A 17,276-nucleotide genomic window follows, 5' to 3' on the forward strand; every position below is an offset into this window, starting at 1 on the left:
TCTATACCTCTATTTCTCGACTAGTGGGTAGAAGAAAAGTTGCCAGTGGGCATGGTGTTGACCCCTTCGATTTGATTTTCCATCTGGGCCACCTCCTCACATTCCGGAGGTGCAGTCTAGTCCATCATCACTGAGACCTTCTCGTATACCCTAATTCTACTGCAGAAAGGAATCTTGGAGACACATTTGACCCACTACCTTCTCTTTAGAAATGAGAAAACTGAGGTTCAGACAGGTCATTTGTTCAAGGTAACACAGCAAGGTAACAATACCGGAGGGAGGACCTGCCTTCCCACATGTGGACTGCTGCTCTGCCAGGCAGATCACACAGAGACTCACCAGATGACTTATTTAAAAGAAGAGGAGGAAAAAATAACAAAGATACAACTTCCATAAACCTAAGCAGCTTTTAATGAAAATATGTGTCCTATTGTCTTTTGCTCTTGCTAAAATTTGCATAATTTGTTAAAAGAAAACAAAACGATACAAAGGGCGGTCTGGGCATTGCAGATAAAATACATTCTGAGCACCCAAGTGCCATGTAGGCCCTGCTTATTCAAACGCCAGAAGTACCTGGGATCCACACTGAATTGCTTTGCTACCCACAGGCTGTTACTTTACAGGGAATACGTTTCTTTGTTCATTTTAAATCCTAGATAGTCATAGCCCTTCCAAATTCAGATAAGATCTCTGTTCTGGTAACATAAAAAACATGCAAACTGTGTGACCTGTAATGGGGAATCTTACTATGATAATCATCTTTTTCTTCCTGATACCTTCTGGAAAGCTTCTTCAGACATTCACGACTTTTATGCATTATATGAGATTATTTTACAAAGTTACTGCTTATTCAGGGTTCCCATAGGATATACTGCAGTTTGAGGTCTCTTACTAACTTATCTCCTCCCACTTAAGATAATTTCCCTATTAACAAGTTTTCAATTTTTAGTCCCATAAAAATACCTCAAAGAAGTTTTACTATAATTATTTATGACTCTTTTATAGATTCCTTTATAGAACTGTAGAAATGGTTCCATTTTATTTTAGTATATGTTACTCTGGCACCTAAAATTAAATATGAATATTTATTACACACGAAGTTATACATTTAATAGTACAATTTAAAAAACTGAGTATGTCATAACTTTTTTCCCTAACATCTGATTTTCGCCATCATAATTTCAAATATGCCTATTATTTCTCAGAATTATTCTCCAAAAATGCCTATTAATTCTCTGTATTATTTATGACATTGTCTCAAGGGTACTGAAAATATAAAGTACATAAGGAATAAAAATATTAAAGTTTACATCCATTATAATTTGTATCTTTAAGCTCATTTTTTTCTTCTAGGTTTTAATTTCTAGACCATCTTAAGTCACAATTTATAAAGAAAAACTTGTCTATGCCAAAACAGACAGCACAAAAATGCCAAAGCTTTCCAGAACATTAGATTAATGAGGATCAGTTCCCAGGAAGACTTTTTTCTTTCTTCCTATCCAGCTCTTTCTGAACAGAACACTTCCACAAAAGAAACCGAGTTTAAAATGAAAATTAAACCATCTAAGGACATTCATCTTAATTTCAGATAATTCAGATAATTGTTATAATGCTTAAGAGAAGAGCAATTTTTAAAGACACTGAAGTGGGTACCATGCATTGGTTCTCTGAGTCCTCCCTCACAAACTGAATCTGCTGTGTTCACACCTTGCCCACCACCACATACGTGAGGAAGCTGGCCTACTCCCAACACCAGGTTTGGATTTTGGTCATCAGAGGCCAGTACAGGTACCAGTGCCATCTAAGACATGAGGAATTGGCATGGGACCCAAGCTGCCCGGTTGGACAAAGGGGAGAAGCACGCCTGGGGGAGAGCCCTCACCCCTGCTGGAGGCCAGGCCGGAAATGTGCTGTCCCACATTTGGCGGCCGGCAGCCACCGTTGCAATGCTGAGGAAGGCAATGTGTAGGCAAAAGCCGGAAGAGAGAATTTTGAGAGTCAGAGCAAATTAGATAATAGCCTGAAGGTGATTATATGAAAGTAAGCTAAATGATCCTTTAACGTGACTCTTACATGTGGTCCAAAAAATATTATGTGGAAATGTTGGGATCCCTGGGTGGCTCGGCAGTTTAGCACCTGCCTTCGGCCCAGGGTGTGATCTTGAAGTCCAGGGATCGAGTCCCACATCGGGCTCCCTCCATGGAGCCTGCTTCTCCCTCTGCCTGTGTCTCTGCCTCTTTCTCTCTCTGTGTCTCTCATGAATAAATAAATAATTTTTTTTAAAAAGAGGAAATGTCAGGCTACTGAGGTGGGCGCTGACTTCTGACATCTATTCCATATCTTCATTTTATAGTAGTAATGTGATTTAAAGAATTAACCCTAACCAGTCTAAACCAATCATGGTAATCCCTTCCCTCTTGCCACGACTGACAAGAGGAAACCAGGCTTGAACCAGCTGGTCCATGGCAAGTATCTGGTGACTATCATTGCACTTAGGTAGCCACACCTAAGTGAGTCCCACCAGATGAAAGGGTAGGATTTTTATTCCTTGGTTGGGGATCAGGCTTTTTCTCCCTCTACCACATGTGAATAAGGAAGCATGCTGTCTGGGTGTTCATAGTGGCAATTGTATGGCCTGGAAGGAAACAGCCTTAACATGAAGTTGATGATGCTGGTGGCCGGAGAGAGAGAAAACAAAGTCCCTAGGTCCTTCATCTTGAGAACCTGAGTTAATGAACCAACCATCCTGCAGCCCATCCTATCTCTGGGCTTCCTGTTTCATGAGATGATGTACTTCACTCACGTTTAAACTTGTTTAAATAGGGGTTTCTGTTTCTGGAAGTCATATGAATCCTGATACAGATGGAAAACAGCATATGCAATAGCATCCATCTGGGGTTCAAAAAAAGAAGAGTGTGTCCTCAGTGCACAGAAAATAATCCTCTGTGTATATTTCTCTATATGTGTATATATAAGATGGTAACAGCAGTTAACTTTGAGTGGTAAGATTATAACTTGTTTTCTTTTGATCTCTGTATTTTAAAACATTTTTCCGCAATAAATCACTTTTGTTACAGAAGAACAACTTTCAAAATGAATGCAAGGGCATGTGTTCAATCTTTTGCCCAATGGATGCCTGGGTGGCTCAGCAGTTAAGCATGGATCAAGTCCCACATCAGGCTCCCTGCATGGAGCCTGCTTCTCTCTGCCTATGTCTCTGCCTCTCTCTCTGTGTATGTCTCTCATGAATAAATAAATAAAAATCTTTAAAAAAATATTGCCCACGATGCAGACTACTTGGCTTTTTTATTACATAATTCCAAAGTACTAATTTAAAACTTCACATTGACTTTACAGGAAAATTATAGCATTATGCCAGAGAGATTTTTCTTTTATTTTCACTTTGTTAAAATAAATGTATATATGGTTTTACATAAAATTATTTCCTTAGTCTTCCCCATCTTAATTCTACATTTCAAAATGAAACCTTCTAACTTCCAGTTCTGTGGGATAGTAGTAAAGAAAATAACACAGAGATTTAAAAGCTCAGTGCACTATGGCTACGATGGACCTGAGCTTGAAAAGCAGAGCTGGATTCATGAGAACACATGGAAGGGTTGCTTACTGCTGATGGTAAGCACATGGATGGTTCAGAAGATGACTCATTTGAAAGGGCACATTCCAGGTGCTTTCAGCTCTGCACTTGATTTTCTTGAGGCAGTTGGCAAAGTAAGAATTCTCTATTTTGGTAAAGTTAAAACCTCAGAGGAGCTCCCTGGGGTCTTTGACCATCAGCTCTGGTCAAGATCACCCATGAGGGGAAATGCCCCTGGGTGTCTAGATCCAAGGGCTTACACACTTGATGTATGGGGCCGGTGGGGGTGCAAGCAGTGGGCGTGTCTACAAGTGAGCTTCCTGCCACACCTGCCAATGTCCAGGGGATATCACATTCTCAATGCCACAAAGAACACTGACTTTCCAACCTGTGGCACTCACATATTAATTATGGAAGCACCAGCTTGGTGGTTGATGAAAACAGCCCTGCTTACACCTCTCCTCACAGCTGCCTGTGACCAGGAAAGAAGGTAAGGATAGATGTTCGTCCAGATTGCCACGGGAAGGGAACCAAATAATTGTACTTATTATTTAATCAGATGTGAGTCCCCAGGCCTAACTCAGAGTGGAAGGCATATAAGCCTGAACCATGTACACAATGCCCATGTCCCATGGAGCTTAGATTCAGTGTTTTTATAAACTATAAGCAGTAATACGAACACTTTATGGACTTTCCCTTAAGAATGGGAAGATGCAGAGACAGAGAGGGGTCATTTAAGCTTTCCACCAGCAGAGTTACCATCGTGGTCCATGTCTTGCCAAACATTTCAATTTAGTACATGCAGGGCCTCTTTTCTAAAGCATGCATAGTTAATTTCATTAGGGAAAGTATATGAGGAAATATAATTAAATTTATATAAATTCTTCAAACTAACATTCTATTCTACGTTAGCTGTCAACTCTAAATTAGAGATACAAGTGGGGATAAGTTATAGGATACGACTTCTAAGATGGTAATTCCCTTAAAACCATTTGGATCTGAAGCATATTTAATACACACATGTTCTGCCTTAGACACAGTTGCCCCCCAGCATTTAAGCACAGAGACTGATAAACAATATGTAACCAATATATGCATGTTAAATGAATAGAAAGAAGAAAACATGCACCTTTTATTCATATTCACATTTTTTCTCTGACTGCTCATTTTTGAGCTTGCAACTCCATCTTGGTGCCAATATGCAGGCAAGGAAAGGAGTAATCCAACCATTTAGTGAGTCTGCATGGAGCACCTGTAGGATGCGTGGCCCTGTCCAGGGAAGGTAACTGGGGAATACAGCTACTGAACACAGGGAGGTGGCTCAATGGGAAGAACACATCCAAAAGACAGAAAAAGAAAATGGTAGATCTCTGAAGTCTCAGATATATATTTTATAGAATTCCAAAGGAGTAGAGAAGCCAAAGAGGCAGCTGAAAATGTGGAGGTCTGACCACATCTATCTTCCTGGTAACAGCTGCTTAAAAAGTAAAATGCAGATGAGATGCCATACAGAAAGACAGGCAGGATCCCTACCCCAGAACACATGTTCTAGTTCAGGAATAGGAGGGCTGTTTCTGGAGGTGACATGGAATGAAGTACCATCCTCACCTCAGTTGAGCCTCCTCCCCACATGTTTCACCTTCCACCTGAAGCTCTGATTAAGGGCTCTTATCTGTACTGTCCCAAAGGACAATGCATCCAACTTTCCCCCAAACTGTGGGCCTGGACTGGGGCCTCCCAGACTGCTCACTAGGAGCACAGCACTGGGTGAGCATCAGGGTCAGCTGGCCTAGCTGTGGCAGAGAGGGAACTTCAGTGAGCCATAAAGAGAAGGAAAGAGGGACACCCTCCTGAGTGCACAGTATCTGTCTCTGAATAAAAGCAGAAGGGACACCAGGGCTCAGAGCTCATTCATCTTCTCCAAGACCAGCTCCTGGAAGCCTGAGGTAAAACATGGCCTGCCTTCAAATTAAAATCTTAAGTGGTCTACAGAGAAGACATCCTCTCTTTCTACCAGGACAAGATGATTACAGGTGATAGGCAGTAAGTCCTCAAGTAAACCTAGGCGGAAGTAATCATAATACTCTGGAATGATAAAGAAAGGTCCTTGAAATGTGCAAGTGTGACCTGGATGAATCAACAGGCCTGGAGTCAGGTCTGGCTCTGCTTTGTTCCTTCAGGCTCACTACTTGGTTTGGTCATCTGTGAAACAGGGGTGACAGTACTCATATCAAAAGGATCCTCGTGAAGTGCAAATCAGGCAGTCACCTGAGTGGGACTGACACTAGGTCTTTCGCTCAGTGTTTGCTGGGTCTGAATACGGCTCCTCAGGTGGGATGCATATGGATGGCAGGTCGTCAAATAATACATGCAGTCAACCATCCTCCTTCTAGGGCTAGTATCAAATACTTTTTAGAATTTAAGTGAACAGACTACCCTGCAAATATGGCCAAGTCACTGAATTACCAGATTAACATCATAAAATCATCCGAAGCTTCTACTCCCTAAAGTCATGTGCACTGGAGCCAGAGTAATGCTCTGGCAAGGAGGCCTAGAAAAGCTACATTTGCAGGTATTTCCACCCACCTACCACTCCAACTGCAATACCTACAATACAAGACTTTAATGCTAGGAAATCCCTGGCCTCTTCTCAACACATATTGATGTGTCATAAACAGAATCGATCCTTTTCCTGTTAGAAAGATACCATACAACAGGAGAGATGGGAAAGAAATAGAGAAATTTCAGGGTAACCTGATACAACTGATGGGGTATTCCATCAGGGATTTTCACCCAGGAGAAACATATTTATTTATACAGCAGTGCTTCTTAAAATTTCTAGCTACTTTTACTTATTTAGTTTTCAGAGTTCACTCATTTTATTTTGCTTTTTATTTTTTTCTGGCTACTTTTAAAAAGCATTTTAATCAATTTATACTCTATCCAGGGCCTTGTGTTATTTTAGTTAGTGGTCCCAGCTCTGGGCACAAATAAGAGGTCATGCCCAAATTCTGGCATGGTCACGTGCAGGAGAATGAAGTTAAATGAGGAAGCTTCAAACAGAGTTGAAGTTTAGGCATAAAAATTCCCAGCCACTTTTTTGTTTAGTTTTGTTTTTATTTCCTGCTAAAACAAAACATTTAGAAAAAGAAACAAGATTCAACAAAATGTGTAGAATGTGTTGTCAGGTCCTTAAACATTGGAACTTACCCAGACCGTAAAATCCACTCAAACCAGAAACCATTAAAAAAGACGGCAGAAAGATATATGGCACCTGGATAGGCCCCAGTGAAGCCCTCCCCAGAGGGGGCTCTTCTGAGATCCTCTCCAAATAGCGGACAAATCTGAACTAAGTTCACTTTATATATAGCATAATAAAAACAATACGTACGTCAGCCCAGAATTAAACGAGCCACGGCCAAGTGAGATACTCTTGCCTGAACTGATGGCATGCGGAATGGGGAACTGCCAAGCAAGTGGAGGCCCCTGCAGGGCATGTGCAGTCCCCCTGCAGTCCCTGTGACTGCCAGTCACCCCCACTCAGCTATCTCTGCCTCGTAGGTTGTGTCAGGAAAGCAGAGGCTGGCAGTTCAAGCATCCAGACAAGTCAGATCTCCTTTTCTTCAGAACAAGGCACATGGAGGCTTTCTTCCTCCTGCAGAACAGGGGCAATGGGCAGAGCACTTGACCCTGGCTCCACATGGTAGCACCTGTGTGGGGTCATGTCTTCGTGACAGGATCAAGCACAAGGAGTAACAGCCGTGAAAGAGAGAGCTTCTTGAAGAGCAAACAATAGCAAGGAAGGCTGTCAGATCACTGGGGGACAGACTGCTTCTGGAACGTTCTCTCCCTTGCAAGTCAGTCACAGCATTAGTTCCCTCTTTAAAGGAACATAATTATTACAAAGAGGTTCTACTCTTTGTTAAACTGTCTTTGATGACTGAGGGACAAAGCTGTGCCCGCAGAGCACACATGGCCACAGCAGAGTCACATGCCTCAAGTTTTACAGCTGGTGCTCAGTGTAAAACTGAGTGGTGGTGCCCCTCCACGTGCTCCTGGAACACACACACACCGCAGACGATGGGGTGAGAGCCTTGTGCTCAAGGACAGAACTCTGTCAGCAATGGAGATGAATATAAATCTAGAAGAATACCCAATTTTCTTTTAACTATTTTTCCTTCTGGAAACTACCAGTACAGGCCATGGCATTTGTGTATAAACAGACACTCCATCATACGACCCATGAGCCTTCTGCTCTGACACACACAGCCTGGCAAACAGGCGCAGGGAAATGGTAAAACAGTCAACAGAGAGCAAGTAATTTATAAATAAGGCCAAGAGGTATTTAAAACCCAGGGTTCCTAAACTAAACCCTCAGAAAGGATTACTGCATCCCTTGTTAATGCGAAATGAAAGTATCCCCTGGGAGAGGCGCCACCCCTTTACAAGCTGGGCCAAGGGCCCAGAAGGCCTTGCATTATTTACCCTGCCCTGGGAGTTATTCCAAAGGTGCCAATCAGTGAATCCAACAGAACCATGAGCCATAGCTGGGAGATGGACACTGGTGTTTTTTCCTGAGTTCGAACAGCCTTTTCTGAGCTCCCTTTCAGCAGGGGTAAACCTGTTTGTTCCAGATGTGTCTCCTTGAGAACTGACCCCTGGCCACTCCTCATTTGTCCTACTACCTTCAACTGCTTATAGTTTCACAGAAGGAGCAAGAAGCCCCTTTCAACTAGCCTCCTCCACAAAGCTGCTCTGCCCTCCTCACAGGATGATAAGATGCAGACTTTACTGAGCATGTTCTCTGGGCCTGGCCCCGGTGCTCAGTGCTCCATACCCATTACCACATCTGATTCTCCCAGCACCTGGTGGCTGCCACCAAAAAGTGGACAGAGGGATCACTGCAGGGGAGCCCTCCTCCACCCACCTGGCTGTGGGCACTGAGCAGGCTGCTTGTCTATCGGTGGGAATAACAAAGGCACCCATTGCTTAGCGTTGGCATGAGAAACCAATAAGATTACATAAAGGCTGAGTAGTGCAACGCCTGGCATATGCCCCCAACCCCAAAATGCTGAGCTACTACATCAGCCCCATTTTACAGACAGAAAACAGAAGCTATTAGAGGAAAAGAAGCTTTCCCAAAGAAAGTGGAAGAATCAGGACTCTAACCCAGTCCTTTCTACCCCACCCACCCCAAATTCTCTTGAGTTCCCTCACCTGAGTCTAGCCGCCTTCCCTATCCCTAGACCTGTTGGGGCATGAGGCCAGAACAGCATTTGACACAAACCTTTGTCCCGGCACTCAAGTGTGTTGCAGCCTGAGTGTGTACCTCTCCCTCTCTGTCTCTCTCCCCTGCTTCTCTCAGACTCACATCTGTCTCCTCAGTAGCTAAGACAGTGTCCAGCATGAGGCAGAAGCCATGGAACTGGTGATACACCTGGGTTTGTCAAAGTCCCATGAATTGACACTTACCAGGAGGAAAACTGCCCCACAACACACCATATCTTGATGGAGGAATCCCGGGCCTCTGTGGTATATAAGCTGGAGGTGAGGGGTTCCCCTTCCTATCCTGGCAGAACCTGAAAGCCAGGCCTCCTTGATCATTCTGTTAGGAATTACCTTCCCCACTAGGTCCAGCCAATGCTTCTGCTAACAAGAGGCAGAAATCGGAGGCTTGGGGTTGACTATGAAGATTAGTGATCATTTCCTTTGGAGACAGGCAATCATTTTTCTCAAGAACTACCCACTTCGGACTTTCCCAGGAAAAGCTTTATAAAATCATTTGATTTGGACATTAGGATGTATCTAAAATGAGAAAACAGGCAGGCAACTTCAGATTTGCCAAGGTAAATGGAGATATGTGCAAAATAAAGCCATAAATAATTTAAAGAGGACCATTTTGGGAAAGTCTAAGAATATTGAAAACATTATTAACCATGACAATACACCTGTGAGATAGTCAGTGTGCATATTTAGGTAGTATCACTCATAGTGCCTAGACACCCCACATGAAAACGAAATGAGGAAAATGGATAAAAATAGAAAAAAGGGTAACAGCTGCTTTTCCCTACTGTCTCCACTTCCTGTCATTGTTAATGATCATGCAGTTCATTTCCATGACAAACATAACACGGTAACATAAAATGTAATTGCCTCCATTTGTCTTCCTGGAGAACCACACTGTTGTTCGTTAGGTGCTGATGTATTTGTTCTCAGTCCTTGGCCACGTTTCTCAACAAGCATTTCAGGTATGCCAGAAGCAGTTTTCAGCCAGCACCCTGGCCCAAAATGATCACCGTGAACCAGGCACTAGATTTGAACAGAGTGAAAGACTACAGCAGATTCTTTGCCAGAGCTACCCAAAGTTAAAGCCCTGTGAGATTCCCTGAAGGCGAGGCCAGCCTTGCAGGGTGAGAGGCAGGAATAGGTGTGACCCAACTCTTAGCCCCAGTGTAGAGTGTATGCACTTTCCCTGAGTCTACAGAATAATGGCCCTAGAGCTGGCCACATGCTAACCCCCAGAGCCTGTAAATATGTTACCTCATGTAGCAGAGGAACTCTGCAGATGTGCTTGAGAACCCTGATATGGGAAGATGATACAGGATTGTCTGGGTAGGTCCAAGTAATCACAAGAGTCCCTAAAAGTAAAAACAGTCAGGAGAGTCAGAGCCAGACAGAGATCTGAAGGTACAACTCTGTTGCCTGACAATGGATGAGGGGCTACAAGTCCAGGAACACAGGTGCCTCTAGAGCTGGAAAGGTAAAAGATTCTTTCCAAGACCCTCCAGAGGAATGCCGCCCTCCAAACACCATGTTAGCCTAGTCTGACCCATTTTGGACTTCTGACCTCTAGAATGGTAGGAAAATAGATCTGTGTTGTTTTAAGTCACTACGTTTGTGAAAATTTATTACAGCAGCCAAAGAAACGCCTTAAAAACTTCAGTTCTCTGGGCTCTGTTTCTTTATCGCTGAAATGAGAGATCTCTACCTTTCTCACAGGGCCATCCTGTGTATTAAAAAATAAGTTTGAAATACATACATGTGCTGAGCATATATTTACAATGTGTGTCCCCCTATCACACTGCAGGACGGATGCAGAGCTTCCTTTGATCAAGGGTCGGCATCCACGTACTTATTTGTGGTGAATATAGAGAGAAGACTTTCAATCAAGAGCATCTGCAATCTCTCTCCTTCTTTCCTGCGGGGCCTTACCAAGCAATTTGCGCTGGCAGCAGAGTCTAGGGAAGGGAGAGTGTTGTGAATTCACACCAAGGAGAGAAACACAAAGTCTAGAATGAATTCAGAAAGGAAGAGGGAGAGCCAAGAGGCCAGGCCAGTGGGGAGAGGTCACTGGGAGGAAGAAAGGTGGAAAGAATTTCTGTGGTTTGAAGGAGTTCTGGACTTCTTTGAAAGACTGGCAGTGACTTGAATTGCTTTGACAATTTCTTTGTTGGATGGGCCATATTATATTTTTTTATTTTGCCACCATCAGAAACTAGTACAAGATGTTTCATTCATTCATTCATTCACTCACTCACTCACTCACTCACTCACTTACTCACTCATTCATCTAACAAATGGATATTGAACCCTTACTAGGGAATTTCCTTATAGGTAAGAGAATATCAAGGAGTTTAATTAGGTACCACATTCCAGCAGAGAATTGTGGAGTCATGCAGTCTCTCACAGTGGTTAAAACTGATGGTTCCAATTCCTGATACCAGATGTGGTCTCTAAATGCCATTTCCACATGAAGAAACCAGTTCTTTGTGGAGAAGTGGTTTGTGATGGGTCTGTGCCAGGAAATGTACAAGATAAGCTTTGAACATGGTGTATCACACAGGCAGGAAACCATCAAAGGCTAGGTCACATCGCAAGGACTCAGGATTCAACTAAGGAATTTCCCAGGACCCTAAAAGGGCATGACTTCAGCATCATAAATCAGAAACGAAGGTTTTAGGATATAAGATAAGTAAGTACACAAAACCCAACTATATTTCCATGTAATGGCAACAAACATTTGGAAACAAAAACTAAAAATATAAAATCATTAACAATCACTCAACAGATGTTAAAATTATACTTACATGAAGATCTGACAATCATGACAAGGACTTATATGTGAAAAACTACAAAAACGATGGAGGAAGAAAACAAAGTTCTAAATGGAAAGACATACTGATTTCATAAATAGAAAAACAACAAAGATATTGGTTTTTTTTCCAAACAGACATATATATTTAATGTGATTCCTATCAAGCTCCCAGAACCATTTTTTTTGTAGCTATATGAAAGATTTTTCTAAAATTTGTGAAACAGTATAGTATTGGTAGATAAACAGATACACAGATCAATGGAACAGAATACAGAATCTAGAAACACACTCATAGATGTCTGTCCAAATGGTTTTCACCAGGGTGAAGACACAGTTCAATGGAGCAAGAAGAGTCTTTGCAACAAATGGTGTTAGAGCAACTGGACACTCATGGGGGAAAAAATTAACCTGAACTTAACTCTCATACACCTTCTATAAAAATTGACTCATAATAGATCTAAAAGTTCTATGTAAAATGTAAAACTATAAAATTTCTAGAAGAAATTCAAGAGAAAATCTTTGAGACCTATAGCTTGGTGCTGAGTCCTCAGATATGACAACAAAAGTACAACCCATAAATGAAAAAAAAATCAATAAACTAGACTTGAACAAAATAAAAACTTCTATAAAGGAAGAAAAATCTTCTAAAGGAACAGACATGTTACAGATTGGGAGAAAATATTTGCAAACCACAAATCTGATATAAGAACATATATCTAGAATATAGAAAGAACTCTCAAAAGTCAACAGTGAAAAAAGAGCAATCCAATTAGAAAACAGGCAAAGGACATGAAGAGACATTTCACTAAAGAGGATAACGGATGGCAAATGAGCCCATGAAAAGATGCCATTAAGGAAATGCAAATCAAGACCATGATGAGCTATTACCACAGACCTATTAAAACAGCTAAAATTAAAAATGGTGATGTGGAGAAACTGCATCTTTCATTTGCTGCTGGTGAGAACATAAGATGGTAAAGCCACACCAGAAAATTGGCAGTTTCTTAAAAATGTTAAACATATACTTACCATTTGACCCAGTAATTGTACTCCTGGATATTTATCCCATATAAAAGGAGAATTTACATCCACACAGAAGCCTATATATATGCAAATGTTCACAGCAGCTTTATCTGGAATAGCCCAAACCTGGAAACAACTCAATGTCCCTCAACAGGTGAAGAGTTAGACAAACTGCTACCACACTGTAGAACATTACTTAAGCAATGAAACGGAGCTACCTGTTGATATACACAGCTTGGATGGATCTCAAAGGCACTATGATGAGTGAAGAAAGCCAATCTTGAAGGGTCACATACTGTATGACTTCACTTATATTATTGTTCTTGAAATGACAAAATTACAGAGATGGAAAACAGGTTAGCGGTTACTGGTAAAGGATGTTGTAGGGGAGGAAGCAGCATTTGGGAGATCTCTGAAGAGGTGGGGCATCTCTGTGTCTGTACTGCAGTGGTGGATACACAAATATGCAGCACATGTGATAACAGAGCACAGGACTAGAGACACACATGGTACCAATGCCAATTTTCCAGTTTTGAAATTCTACTGTATTTATGTAAAATATAACCACTGGATGAAAGATACATGGGGCCTCTCTGAGGAAAGATGATTTTTTTGCAACTTTCTGTGAATGTATAATATATAATTATTTCAGAATAAAAACAAAACAAAACCAAAAAACCATGCCAGAGAAAAGCAAAAGAAGCAATAGTCCTAACTCATTCTGTGGGATAGAATGGTTTGGAAATGAAAACCAACAAGCTCCTTTACCATTCTAGAGCATACCAGTGGTCCAGAGTTCTCACTGCAGTTTCCTAGGAGAGACAAATGGTGGAATTTGAGAACTGAATAATAAAACAGGATGTGCCACATGAAACCAAGTTTGGAAGATCCAGATAGGCCCCAAGAGAGGATAGGCTTGGTGTGTTATAGGATGTCCAAGGAAGCCAAAGAGGTGAGAGCACATTGTCATCCAGATCCTTTCAGACTTTATCAATGGGAAGCCGATTTCTTCTTTGATCAAGTTTGAAGACAGACCCTCGGGGCTGAGGAGGAAGGATTAAAGGTTCAGTGATACTGTCAGCACAGTGACAATCAACGGTGGATATAAAAAAGTACATAAATGTAGTTACAAGAATGCAAAATGCAGAGCTGAAGCCAGTTAATGAATTTTAAGAAAAAAAGGAACTGAACAATTCTGTAGACTTTCAGGGTCATGAAACAGGAATTTATGCTTTTAATTATAACCTTGCAGTGATATTGAAAAAGAATAAATTATATGCACTATGTTCCAAAGAAAGGTAGAGACATATTAGAAAAGTTTTCATTAAAGCTACCACAAAGAAAAAGAGAAAGTATGCAAAAAAAAAAAAAAAAAAAAAAAAAAGAAGAAGAAGAAGAAGAAGAAGAAGAAGAAGAAGAAGAAGAAGAAAAAGTTATGGTGTTAAAAAAGTTATGGTGTTAAAGTATTACGTTTGGCTATTTAAAAAAAATACTGTTATATGAAATAGCTAATTACACAAGAATCCCCCCTAAGTGAAAAAGGGATGTGTCTTATGTTGTCATCTCCATTTGTGTCTTCCTTTGCTCCAAAATGCTCAGCTTAGTATAGCTAGTTCAACTGTGCTTGGATGTATTAGTAAAATAAAGGAATTTGCTAAAAACTATATTTCATGTACATTTCACTACAAAGATCTGAGTTTGGGACATTTCAGTTAGGGCAGGAGGAATAAAGGGGTTGACAAGAAGAGAAATTTAAAGGGAATTAGCTTAACCAGAACCCAGACTTGGGACAGGGACAAGTCAAGGAAAGGCGAAACCAGCTGGCTGGTATACCTGGGCTTCCAGCATGCCTCTGCAGGTGGATAAGATATCTCAAAGGGCACAAAGGACTTTCCTCTTTTGATGTAGGAATAAGCTGTGTAGGAGTGATACTGAAAACCCTGAATACTGTGGTCCTTTATGAATCATTTGCTATGTGATAGCAGAGGAAGCAGCACTTTGCTTTACAAAAAGAAAAGATAACTCACAGCTAAGAGCACATCAATGCGGCTGGACATTTTCACCAATGAATAATAGGAATAAAGATATGTATATCATTACTCAAATACCAAACTGGCTAAGAGGTGACAGGACAAGATTTTTTTTAAATTTTTTAATTAGAAAACAGAATCGCTCCCTTCCCTTTAGTTCATCAGACTATAAAGCAGAAAGCCTATTGTACTAAAGCCTGCTCATAAACGGTTGGGGATCCGGTGCTAAATCCACCCTCCATTTTAATCTAAGCAAAGTCATCTGATTTTTATTGTACATACTTGAAGGTTCTAATGAAGCCCGTGCAAAAACCTAACTAGTTACATCAGTCTGGGAAAGGTATATTGTTCCATCTCATAGAGACAAGGAACCAAAGCTTAATCCAGAAAAGGAAAGAAGAAAAGTGTAGAATAAAGTTAGAAAAAAAAATGAACTCAAGTACCCATGATATAGCCAATCTAGTCAGTAAGATAAATAAATGTCTAAATAGATACTGAAAGCAGAAAGCTCCAAATTCATCATCCTGAAGAACAAGTAAACCCAGGCAAGGGTAGAGAGAAATTATGGAGCCTTGTCTGTCAACCTACAATAAATGATATCTAACAGGGTCCTGTGCCTTCATGGAAAAGCCAAAAGAGGCCTTAGGAGAAGGTAGGGACACAGAGAGATGTGCCACATTTTCAGGTAAGATAGTTACTGGATTACAATGATACAATTTCTTTCCAGATTTAGTTGAAAAGTTTAACAAAGTTCTAAAGAACACCCCAGTCAAACTTTCTGAAAATTGAAGATATTTTTTAAGTTTGTAAGAAGAATGAAAAAGTAATAAAAGACCCCAAATTGTTTTTAAAGGAAGAATAAAGATTCTATTAAGTTTTAGAATGACAATAAACCCATACTATTATAAATAATGATTAAATAATAGAAGATTGAAGGAGGAAGGATAAACTTTCCTTACAGGAGGATTTGGATTAATAAAGGTAGAAAGAATGGGAAAAACCTCTGCAAGGAATTCACAGAAATAGTTAATGCAGGCAAGAGCCACTGATGAATGGTAAAATTAGTGAGCAGAACTTTTAAGGAAAAACAGGATATTTGTATAATCGCAGTATCTACCCCAAATATTTATTGTTTGTGGTGTCTTTAACTTATGTCCACAAATTCTCTCCAGTGGGTTGGCTTGCATGTCGCCAGACCAAGGACACAACAAGGGAAAGAAGAAACAGGAACTTTACAGGGAATGCACCCAGCTGACATCACCTGGACCAAGTGACCAGGGTTGACGTCAGCAGCAATCACCGGCACTGGTGTCATGGGCCCTGATTGCCGAAGTGAGACGTTCACCCTCTGGGATTCTTTCTCCTTTTCTATAACACAGCCTAAATATAAGAAAACACTAGATAAGCCCAAATTGTGGGATGTTTTATAAAACAACTGGCCAGTGCTCCTCATCAAGAATGTAAAGGTCATGAAAGACAAGAAATGACAGGAAAGTGTCACCGTTTGGGGGGGACCAAAGAGACATGAGACAAAATGCCATGTAGGGTCTGGGAACCTGAACCAGGAACAGGGCATGAGGAAAAAACTAGGACAATTTGAACGGAGCCCTCTAGTGCAGTCAGCAGCATGGTACTGAAGTGAATTTCTTAGATTTGATCAAGGCACCAGAGTCAGGTAAGATGCTAACAGTAGGGAAAGCTGGGAAAAGGGAATGCCAAACTCTCCTACAGCTCTCATTATCACTGTAAAATTATTCCAGAATAGAAAAGTGCATTAAAATGAAAGTGAACAAAAATGACAAAAAGTTGACATCTGTGCAGACAGCCTCCAAAGGGACCATGACACACACACAATTAACACACAGAACAGGAAGAGTGCAGGTCACCAGGATAGGAAGAGATGATTCAACAAAACATCAAGGAAATACTAGCAGCCATTCAGGAAAGAAAATTAGATCCTTACCTCATGCCATACAATGATATAAAATTCCAACGAGGAAAGAAATTATGAAAGAAGATTTTACAAATTATGACATATACACGCAGTACGTCACAAACCATTTAAAAGACTGAATTGAGGGGCACCTGGGGGTCTCTGTCAGTTGTGTGCCCGACTCTTGATCTTGGGGTTGTGAAATGGAGCCCTGCACTGGGATCCATGCTCAGTGAGGAGTACGCTTGAGATTATGTCTCTCTCCTTCAGTCCCTCCCCCACCTCTCTTTGTCTGTCTTTCTCAAATAAATAAATAAATAAATAAATAAATAAATAAATAAATAAATGGCTGAATTGGAGCAATACAAGTTGAGTTCAATATATAGGAAAGCATATAATATGTCATCTAACTTTTACAAATGGTGGCAATAAAAATTGTGTGTGTGGGATCCCTGGGTGGCGCAGCGGTTTGGCGCCTGCCTTTGGCTCAGGGCGCGATCCTGGAGACCCAGGATCGAATCCCACATCGGGCTCCCGGTGCATGGGGCCTGCTTCTCCCTCTGCCTGTGTCTCTGCCTCTCTCTCTCTCTGTGACTCTCG

General features: G+C 41.2%; 1 protein-coding gene across 3 annotated transcripts in view; it reads right to left on the reverse strand.

Moving 5' to 3' along the window:
• SDK1 (sidekick cell adhesion molecule 1) overlaps window positions 1-17,276 on the reverse strand; it is an 885,268-nt gene that overhangs the window by 368,701 nt on the left and 499,291 nt on the right. The gene's annotated exons all lie outside the window — the stretch shown is intronic.

Source organism: Vulpes vulpes, chromosome 3, assembly GCF_048418805.1.
Source record: "Vulpes vulpes isolate BD-2025 chromosome 3, VulVul3, whole genome shotgun sequence".
Taxonomy (NCBI): Eukaryota; Metazoa; Chordata; class Mammalia; order Carnivora; family Canidae; genus Vulpes; species Vulpes vulpes.